An 11,888-nucleotide genomic window follows, 5' to 3' on the forward strand; every position below is an offset into this window, starting at 1 on the left:
CAAGATGACCTTTATCATCCTTCAGTCTTTGATTTCCTATTAAATACTGTAAACACGGTGGATTCCGAGCGAAACTTGTCCAATATTGAAGAGACTATCGCCATAAATATCTCGACCAAAAAAGATGTTGTAGAGAATATTTATGTTGGCAAATGTTGTTCTCCTTCAGAACTGGAAATATATAGCGCTCTTTTTCGTGAATTCAGAGATGTCTTTGCCTGGTCATACAGTGAAATGCCAGGCATTGACTCGAGTATCGTTGAACACGAAATTAAGATGTATCCAGATGTCAAACCAGTGCGACAACGGCTAAGGCAGGTGCACCCCAAGAAAGTTGTTGCCATTAAGGCAGAAGTTGAAAAACTTCTCCATGCTGGTTTCATCTACCCGGTTCCTCTAACCGATTGGGTATCGAATATTGTCCCTGTTATGAAAAAACAAGGAACAATTAGAGTGTGCGTCGATTATAGGGATGTAAATCAAGCTTGTCCAAAAGACAACTACCCTACACCCTTCATTGACCAGATAATTGATGAATGCGCCGGATGCAAAATCTTTTCATTCATGGATGGATTCTCTGAGTATAATCAAATAAATATCCGCCCACAGGACCAGTCAAAGACTGCATTTATTTGTCCATGGGGCACATTCGCATATCGAAAATTACCCTTTGGTTTAAAGAACGCAGGGGCGACGTTTCAGAGGGAAATGAATTATGCCTTCCATGACATCAAAAACATCGTTCAACCATACCTCGACGACCTTCCGCCTCATTCGCAAAAGCGGACTGATCATCCGCAACATTTAAGAGCGATATTTCTACGTTGCCGACACTACAAGATACGACTCAATCCACACAAATGTGTATTTTGCGTCAGTTCTAGTCGTTTACTTGGCTTTGTAGTCTCCAAGGATGGGATTCGTCTTGACCCATGTAAGGTCCAGGCAATCATAAATTTGCCTCCACCTTCGAATTTGCTTCAGATTCAGAAACTCCAAGGGAAAGCAAACTTTCTGAGGAGGTTCATTCCAAATTACGCTGAACTTGCTAAAGGTTATACACATCTTTTGGAAAAGGAAGTACCCTTTTTCTGGGATCAGGTTGCGCAAGCTTCCTTTGATGCTTTAAAAGAATCCCTAATGAAAGCATCATTAATGTACGCTCCTGATTATCAAAAAGATTTTAACCTGTATCTGGCTACAACAGATACGACCATCGCAATGGTTTTAGTTCAAGAAGTCGATGGAATTGAACATCCTATATATTATTTAAGTAAAAACTTAAATGATACAGAAAGCAAATATTCTTACGTTGAAAAGCTAGCACTTGTAGCTGTTCAAGCGATACAGAGATTTCAACACTATGTCCTCTTTCGGAAAACTGCCATTCTGTCAGATTGCAACCCCATGACTTATATATTGTTGCGACAGTTGCTGGGGGGAAATTATTCAAAATGGATAGCAATCCTACAAGAGTTTGATCTGGAATTTGTAAAATCCAAGTCGAAGAAAGCTCTAGCTTTTGCAGAATTATTGTGCGATCTCCCATCATCGTCCAATGATGAAACATCCGAAGAAACAATCGTGGACGAAAATTTGTTTATGATATCTACAAGCAATGAGTGGTATGGGGATATAATCATTTATCTCCAAACCCAAAAGTATAGGCCAAACACCTCCCACTCCGAACAAAAATGTATTCGATACCAAGCAAAAGACTACATGATCGTCGGTGATACACTTTACCGTCGTGGTATCGATACAGTTCTGAGAAGGTGCCTCACCCATGAGGAGACCGAAAAAGTCCTGAATGATTGTCATTCAGGCGCGTGTGGGGGGCATCAATCTGGATATGCTACAACGCAAAAAATCTTACGAGCAGGATACTTCTGGCCAACAATGTTCAAAGATTGCATAACCGCAGTCAAAAGATGCCATGCTTGTCAAATTTTCAATAGCAAAACCAGAAGACCACCCGCACCTCTGCAGCCAATATTTGCTGTTGGGCCATTCGCCAAATGGGGCATCGATTTCATGACATGTAACCCCACCTCGGCCGGGGGGCATGGGTATATCATAGTCGCAGTTGACTATTTTACCAAATGGGCCGAGGGGATGCCTACATTAGATAATACTGGTGAAACAGCTGCCCTCTTCTTTTTCAATCATGTAGTCGAATTAGCTGCCAAACTAGGGTTGTCTCACGACAGCTCTACTCCATATTATCCGCAAGCCAACAGACAAGTTGAAGCAATCAACAAGGTCCTGAAACGCATGCTGCAAAGGATGATTAGAGTTCACAAAAGAAGATGGCACATAATCCTGTACTCAGCTTTGTGGGCTTACCGAACATCGATAAGGAATGCAACCGGGTTTACACCTTTCCAACTGGTATATGGCCTAGAAGCAGTCTTACCAATCCAGTGTGAAATCTCGTCTCTTAAAATCGCAATTGATCTCCTCCCCAGAACTTCAGAAGAAGAATCTTGTTTCTTGGAATTAATCCAATTGGATGAAACCCGTCGTGATGCCACTTTGGCTAATGAAGCCCATAAGAAGCGAGTCAAGGCGTAGTTCAACAAAAATGTCAAACCCCGTATCTTCTCAGAAGGTGACTTGGTCTTACTTTACGACCAAGAATCCGACAAATTGGGAGCAGGTAAATTTAAGTCTTTATGGATGGGCTCCTATATTGTTAAACGGGTGTTAGCAAAAGGAGCCTACAAGTTAATGGATTATGACGGAATTCCACTGGCGCAACCTCGTAATGGGTTGTACCTCAAGCGTTACTATGCGTAATGGTAACCTGTATGTTTTTGTTATGTTTTTGTTTTCGCTAAACTATTTATTTTGGTCAAGTAATCCACTTTTTACATTTGTCGCAGATGTCAAACCTATTGGAGTCATGTGTTGGATATGCCGACGGAGCGAGTCGTAGTTCGCGGTACCTATCTTCCACAGCCTGGGCTATTTTTGATCAAAGCGGCGAGTTAGTAAGTTTCAGAGGGGAATGTATTGGTCGATCAACAAATAACATCGCTGAATATAGCGCGTTTATAGAACTTCTCTCTGATGCCATCACACATGGTATACGCCGACTAATTGTGAGGCTAGACTCACAACTCGTAATACTACAACTCACTGGTATTTATTCCGTCCGAAACCCAGCTATTTATCGCATGTTCCTAAGGGTTAAGATTTTGGAAAGACAATTTGATTTTATTCAATATCAACACATTTCCAGAAACTTAAACACATTAACGGAAGCATTAGCAAATTATGTGTTAGATAGACATTTACAACATTTATAAAAAGAAACATACCATGAATGTTTACATTTGGATCATGTAACTTAACCAAAATAAAACTTCGAAAATCAAAAATATATATAATTGTTTATGGTTTACACATAATGTTCTGTAACCAAGACAAAATTGGTCAAATGAACAAAAAAAAAAACTCAAAATGCTAGGGGGCACCCTAGTCTAATGATGCTCGTGATAGCAAGTCACAGCCTGTGCGATCATGCGTAAGAGACGAGTCCATCGTCTGGGCACACCAGTAGTATGCCGCTGTAACCTCAAAGGTAGCTCGTCAGTCCTCACATCTGGAATACCAAGAGTGAGGCCCTCAACCTGCTCCTGTAATGTTGTGAGAGTCTCGGCCACGTCGAGGTCACGAAGGATAGCCCTTCCGACAGCCTCTCCTGTTGGGGCAGCAGCTGGTACTCTCAGGCAAACTGCTGGACGAACAGGACCAACATCTGCATGTACACATGAGTTTGATTAAAGTCTTGATAGAATAAAGCACAAGGAAATTATAAACAAAAACCATAAACAGGAATATGGTCAAAAATTTTACCAATGGCGCCCCACTGTTCGCCATCCGGCAGTACCAAATCTGGATCACCCCGGAAGTCCATGCCAGCGTATGGATACTCAGAATAAACCATCTCCTGACGATCAAACCACCTAAACAAGGTATCAAAAAATGAAATTTGAGACTGGCCAGCATGCCTAGACATATGGTCAACCCATCTCTGCATACGTGGTTCAGTAAGAGAAGGTAAATTGAGTGCAATATACTGCGACTGCATCAGTGGTATCTTCTCCAAGGCAAAGCGGTCAAAATAGAACCATACCCAAAGTTATTCAACCTCCCGCTCTTTATCTTGGTTAACTGTTCTTTCATCACAAGAAGTATTACGTCGCACTAGTTGAATACCTTCGGTTGGAGGCATTCCAAGGCATACTGCATATAAGATCGGTTGGCTACATGAAGAGCCGTACCACCGGCCATCCTACCAAAAGTAAACAGAATAGTCCTAAGGGACCTGTCAGTGACATCACGGATGATGATCTTGTTGTCTTTACTCAGCTGAGATCCTTCTCTGCAATACTGGCGAACATAATCTCTCACCGAGTCACCTCCTTGGGCCGAACCTGACAAAGAGATGGGGGCACCCCACCTCGACAAGCCAGTCAAGAAATAGATGTCTACTACAGTCAAGGGGATAGATTTGCCCCTGATCTAGAAAACCTGATTAGTAGGATCCCAAGCATCGAGCAAATACTGCAGTAAGTTGATCTGTTGTCTCATGCTAGAAATGCGGAAAAACTTCAGCAAGCCACAGTTCCGCAATGCGTTTTGCTGTAACTGGATCATGTAGGGAAAGCATGTCCTCTTCTTCATGCTCACGTTCTCGCCATGTAATGGTCATCTTGCTCCAAAGATCTATGAAAAACAAATGAGGGAAGAGTTAGATCCTGATTTTGGTAAGAAACAAGCAAAATTTCCATCAAAAATTGTGCACAGAATTCCTTCTCTGCGCCCATCGCACCTGCAACAGTACTCTGGGTGCGTTGCATGTTAGATGGCCTTTAGAATGGCCAACATTCAATGCACCTTTCGATACACAGAGGGTGCGCTGAAGGCAGAACGAGCTTTTCAAACCCCAGGGGCTCAGAGAAGCTAGGAATCAGGCTCAAAATGAAAAATGGAAACCATGAAATGAAAGAGCTCAGGTTTAGCTCCTACCTGGTCCAGACGGCACCGAGAATCATCCACAGAATCTCCCAAAATCATCTGGTGAAAATCAAGGAGGGAAAGCACCTCCAAAGCTCCAACAAACCAAAGTTCAAATGAAATGGTAAAATGAGAGGTAAAAACAATTTTTCATTAGTTTTTACATAGTTCAAAGTAAAATATTGGTGTTCTAACTCGTTTTCAAGCATATATTGTTCATTTATGACTAGTTTGATGAAGCAGTTGAAAATACAGTACTATCTTTGAAAAGAAACAGAGCTATCTATGGTAAAATAAAAAAGGGACCATTTAATCGAGCAGTTTTAGCACATAGTTCAAGCTCATTAAAAAATAAACATAAGACATGAGCAAATGTTTCCACCCGCATTTAAGCTCGTTAAAAAATGAACTATTCCTCGGTAAATAACCATCGTGAATGTAGTACTTCAGCCATTAAAGCCTTGGTCGTGTTTGCACTGTCACCTCCACTTTTTCATTGGCTGATCATTCACCTCCATTTGATTATTTACCCATTTTGAGAAACAACTGCGAAGAGTGATTTCACTAGCCATCCTTGTGACACTGCCGTGATTGGAAAATTCCAAACCTTACCTGGAATCAGCTGCTACCCGTTTTATCACTCGTTCCTCAAAAGACGAGTCTCCTTTAAGCTCTTTTCAAATGACTCGTAAAATATGAAAAGATTGCCAAGCCATTGGCCTCTCCAGCTCGTTAAAGGGACAGGAAGTGCTATCCCTCCTCTAGATTTTAATATTTTTGGACCTGAGGGATTATTACACAAAACGATCGAGCGCTTGTTTTGTTCGACTTGTTAAAAGTATCGAAAATTCATCCCTTCTGTATTGTTTTATACTTTTTCGGACTTAAGGGATTAGATGACGAAAAAGGAATTTTGGAGCTACCTTTACGTTCCTTTTCAGACTCTCTAAAATTGAAAAGGACCGAGTTATCTTTGTCGTTAAACTCGTTAAAAAGATTAATAGCGACAAACTTGTCTATAGACGAGAACGAGTTTCACTATCGCTACGCTCGTTAAAACATAGCGATGGGTTTTCCCGAAGGGCAAATTATAGAACAAGCATATGTTATCCTCCTCAAGCTTGACAAAAATAAAGAGGTACTGGTCAGCAATGACTGGGGAAAATTGGGAAGAAAACTCAAAGAAACTTTATTGGTAGCAAGTCGCTCTTGAACATGACACTTCCACTCCGTGTCCGAGTTGGGTTGGGTTGCTTCATTCACCGGTCACATCACCATGGTCATGCCATACCATCCGCATTTGGGGTTAATGCTACCAATCCATCACATCAGTGTCACCGATATGTTAAAGAGAAGTCATTGAGAGAATTCACCTGTGTCTCACCCACTACCATGCATTATACTCCATTCTTTCATGACCGCCACCCTGAACCTTATATCACCAGATCGTTTTCACCTCCATTAAAATCATTTGCTCCGTTCCGTGTCATTGATGTGGGATTCATTAAGGCCCTCCTGTGATGGATCACTACTTGTCGACATCAGCTCATTATCCAAGAAGTTGATCTAGGAACACCCCATTCAGTACTTTGAAGCTTGCATGCCTCAATGGCAAGTTTCTCACTTTCGGCGACAGGTTTACATCAATGACCTTCAACCGAAAGATTTTGCGTGGTGTTCGATGCCATGTCCTTTATTCAGACCACGTGAATTGTACTGCAGTACCTTGAGGGTCATTATCATTATAGTGATTCCTCTCGCGCTTGTTAACAGTTTACATCATTGACTGGTAATCAAGCGATGTCTTTCCATGTTCGACTTCAGAACATTTCTCACATGGATCGACTTGTACTTCGAGTGAAGATTGGACGAGATTAAAGACCCCAGATCTAGTTTAATCCATCCGGGCTGCGATATATATATTCAGGGAAAATAAAGACATTAAATGTACATCATTGCTGCACAGATAATCATCCACTCAAAAGGATGATGGCTCTATCAGAATCATCAGTCTACACTTAGACGATTGTCTGTCCTATGTACATGAAAATGAATTTATAAAGCTGAGCATGGGAATGCCCGACTCGGCTAGATCATGAAAATATTATGAAGATAATGTATTGTATTGTATCTTATTACAGGTCTCCTCCCAGCATTGAAAGAACTTCGGATCCTCATAATAAAGCATTTCACCCGACACCAAAAGGTTAACGGCCTCATACTTTAGGGGGCAACTGTTATAGACATTTTTGTGCCCTACAACTCCAAGCATGAAATGTCCATAAACCAAGGGCTCCTAAGTCCCTAAAAGTGTTTTTCTAACCCCTAAAGGAACAAGGTCAATAGATTACAGCTTCTCCCAGAAGTTCTCCACCAGAAACTGCTCAGAATTGGTCAAAACAGGATCATTGCAGCTACTCCATTGGCTAAGTGCATTGCATCTCACCTAAATACACTGTGAGGGTGCGTTGCATTTCAAAAGTCCCTTCTGTGGGGTGTGATGGGCGAGAAATGACAAATGGCAGTGTCATTCAGCGAGGTGGAGAGGCAATGGAAGCTTCCAGAATCTTCTCCTGTGACACTTGCCACACTGAATTCGACCAAGGATGAGTAAGAGGCGCTCAGTCTCCAAGTGGAAGCAAGAACTGACAGAGAGAAGACACTAATCAAATCACAAGCTGACTCATCCCCCTTATAGATATCTATATATGGATCCCTCATCCCAGAGATCCAGAGGCTGGAATTTTGCATATTGTAAGGAATTGTTGTTGGTTTCTAGAGACAAACATCAGATTGTTGGGTGATCTATGCTTTGTTTGAGGTGAAGAGGGACTTCTTTGCTGGGAGGTTGATGCTGGGTTAGAACAACTGGTTGTAACTCCTCCTGGATCTTTTCTTGTTTATCAATAAAAGCTATTTGAGTTTTCCTCCATGCTTTTGTATCATTGATGCTTGTTACATTTGTATGGTCAATTTAAATCTGATCCTAAGCTATTTATGAATATAGATCCATGTCTTTGTATAGTGCTATGCTTCTATGATCTTACAGGTACTTTGTGAAGCTGGGTGTGCAAGGGAGCAGGTAGCTGAGGACTATCAAAGAAGAGAGGGATCGAATCGAAGGATTAACGCAAGACAGAGGTTGGTCTTCCTGTTCCTCTCTATCTATAATTCATAAAGGAAAAACAAAAGTAGTTTTTCTCTGTTTGTTTCTAAGGCAGCTGTCACACCTTAGTGGGATAGAGCAGTTCTATATAGACACTTTTCCCTGTAACACATACCCACATATTGTCAAATAGAATCAAGGTCAAGAGTACTTCCTGTATTCATGCAAAGCACTCATTTGTTTGGAATTGCAGTTTCCAAAGTTAACCAATGGAATTCTCACCCAATCCCTTTCTTTTAACCTTTTCCCTGCTACAATTGAGTCTTATTATGTGCTATCACATCACCTAGTTGTTAGTTATATAAAAAAATTAACTTTTACCTTGTCATGCTAATACCCATGATTTTTCCCTACAACTATTCACAAATGTCAGTCACATGTTCCCAAGATCACTGCATCAATTCTATTAATTTTAAATCATCCTTTACCAATACTAATATCCATGTCATAATCTACAATCAAATCACAATCATAAGTCATAATACTATAACTAGCACCCACTTGCACTCAAGCACATATTAGTTGTGTCGACACATAATGTGTCAATACAACCATCTTAAAACAATATCATTCCTTCATGCAATATTATATACATAAACTCATATCATGCAACTAATCAAAAAATGAAACAACCTATAAACATACCATGTTAGCGAAACCAAATAGACAACATAATCAAACACATACCTTAATATATGTCAGAGAAGGCTATCACATCTTCACAGTTCAGTCCAAATTAGTACAACAAAATATCACAAATATATTGAATCGTACCTGAGTATCACAGCCATAACCATATTCACATGCCAATCCAAATTAGCATGATACATATAACATCAAGATCTTAGCTACAATGACCATAATCATCATGTGTACAATCACAATGCATATAACAACAAGTTAATACCATTCATGACTATTCGATGCATATATATATGACCGCACTAATCATTAGCATCTATCATGAGCGTAACCACAACAATAATATAATGAAAGGCATATACATATAGATAATTTTTATAATAACCATTAACCAACTTAACCACATGCCTGAGATACAAACCTGTATAATGATTGACGCTTACCCCGAGGTCTAGTGCTGCAACCTTAGTATAATAATATGCACCTCATGCTCCATATTAGATAACATATTAGCATCATAACCACCAACAACATCATACTAACAGAAATTTCATACAATTACCTCACAATGCATATCTGACCTACTGTGCATGCATAACCATAACCATATGCTTAACAACATGCATCTAGCCCATCAAGTCCACGTATTTGAATGATCCGAATGGAAATCCACCCATGGTATTTACCCATGGTAATGATACAAATGGAAATTAGCCCATGGTATTGTAACTAAAAAAATGTTATAAATAATGAGCCTCTTTTTGTAAGAGGAGATTGTCTAGCACAATGTAGTTGCAACTATCATTTTCTGATCTAATAAAAGTTTGTTCATGATTTACTTTTCTGGTTTGAGTTATTTTTGTTCTTTTCTTGTTGTGGAAATTACTTAGATCTTGGGGCCCTCCCCAAGATCTGGATCAATGGTATCAGAGTGGGTTATGATTTCATGAAAATTGGGACCTTAAGGGTTTCTACTAGAAGTTCTCAGATTTGCTCATAATTCTTCGTTGCAAACATTTGTGGAATCATGGTAGAAATCGATCCATAATGGCAGTAGTTTTTCTCATCACACATTTTGGCTTCACCACACAATCGTGTTACAATATCCCGGTAACCACCATAATACCACAATGATGAAGGTGTTAATGGAATGAAATGCCTTATTTATGTATTGTGTTATGGTTTTGTATTTCTAATTCTAAGATAAATTTAGTGCTTGGTGATAATGGTGTGGTATTAGGAACTTCTCCAGCGCCTGAATCCACCAAGTCTATGATGCCTGCTGCTAGCCCTAAGCCCAAGACTAGAAAGACCAAAAAGGGAAAACACAATGCCCCTTCTTGTACTCCCATTCATTCTGCAACAAGTCCTCTTAGGATCTAAACGATCATCACGAGATGAAATTCCCTTCAGAATGGGATTTCTAAGATTCAATCCTTGATTTGTTGTTATGATCTGATCACATTTTATTGGGGCTTAAGGGTTTAAGCTTTCTAATCTAATGGCATCGATGAAAGGAAAATATCTGGGCCATGATGAACCCGATCGGATCAAGGAGCCTTGGAGTTCCGAGGAGGATGCAACATTACAAAATTTCATCCATAAATATGAGCCATGCAAATGATCCTTGATCAACAAAGTGATCCCCGACTGATCTAGAAAGTCTTGCAGGGTCTGATGGTGCAACTAGCTAAGCCCACAAGTCGAGCACCACCCCTTCACTTCGGGAGAGGACACCACTATTGTGAGATCCCACACACAACAAAACAAAAAATGGGCCACGATTGATGCATGTTCAGTGAGAGAAACGAAAATGCTATCAAGAACCACTAGAACTCCACTCTCAGGAGGAATTTCCAAGGTCAAGACACCCTCGTCATCAACGATGAGATCTCCAGTGACATTGATGAGTTTCGAAAGTAGAACTTGAGTGAAGAACTCTATGCCAGCCATAATTCAAGAAGCTCAACCTCGGGACCCCAATAACAACATGAACACAAAGCCTAGCACCTCCTCGACCTCGGATCATAGCAACTCTAGTCTGGTATTTGGCTCCCCGCATTTCCATAAACCATTGCCTCGTGTATCTCCTTTGGCACTGACTAGTGAACCCAATTTAGACCTAAATAACCACGAGGCCTCTTTTTCAAGGGCTGACCCATCGACTTCTCTTTGTCTATCATTACTCAATACTGAAGCCCCTGCAAGACCTAACATTGCTCCTAATGCCCTGCCCTCGCCTGTCACTTCTTCTCCTGCCACTCCGCCTGGATACATCAAGGCCAAAGAAGCCATGGAATGGATGAAATTTTCCATAAACACCACATTCACTAAGGTGTTTACCCCTTTTCTAGCCCCCACTCATTCACATGGGATAATGCCTGAAACCCTGGGCTCCTCTGGTTTACTGGCAGTAATGCAAGAGATGGTGGCCAAAGAAGTATGTAATTACATGTCTTCAAATTAGTACCGCAACAACAACAACATAAATTTCAGCGGTTGTGTGGCCTCTCCTCCTCCTCCTATGGGATTTCATGTCTCTAACTCCAATGCCCTGGGTTAAATTAAGCCAAGAAGATAGAAATCTATCAGAGTGATATTTTGGCTTCTACTTCTCAACATTGAAATCTATATGGTGGATCATTGGTTACAAAGTTTTCCAATTAGATGCCTCTATCCTTATCACAACTTTCTTAAATGGTACCATCTCATTACAATTGTTTGTTGTCATGTTAAATGGAGCCACCTTTCTAGCAACTTATTTTTCTTATGCATTCTTGGAAAATTGGTGGAGGAGGATGGAGAATATTTTACATGAGATGGAGAAAATAGTGGTTCATGGCTCATTATTTCTAGAACAATAGTGTATGTCAGAAATTTGTATTATGATTTTCTAGTAGCTAGGGGTGTTTATGGTGATAAGGTTATCTTTTATTACTATCTTGAAGCATATTTTTGGTTGCGACAAAGTACCCCTTCTAATGCCAAGGAAATGTCATGGTGGGCCTATCAACTCACAACCATGGGACTAAAAAATGTGAAACTTGATTACTTG

At 40.4% G+C, this 11,888-nt stretch overlaps 1 pseudogene; it reads left to right on the forward strand.

Moving 5' to 3' along the window:
• The first annotated feature begins 10,343 nt into the window (after positions 1 to 10,343).
• LOC149235098 (transcription factor MYB44-like) lies at positions 10,344 to 11,396 on the forward strand (annotated as a pseudogene).
• The last annotated feature ends 492 nt before the right edge of the window (positions 11,397 to 11,888 follow it).

Source organism: Pinus tabuliformis, chromosome 8 (genome assembly GCF_031772625.1).
Source record: "Pinus tabuliformis cultivar Carrire ecotype Pingquan chromosome 8, CPIR1, whole genome shotgun sequence".
NCBI lineage: Eukaryota > Viridiplantae > Streptophyta > Pinopsida > Pinales > Pinaceae > Pinus > Pinus tabuliformis.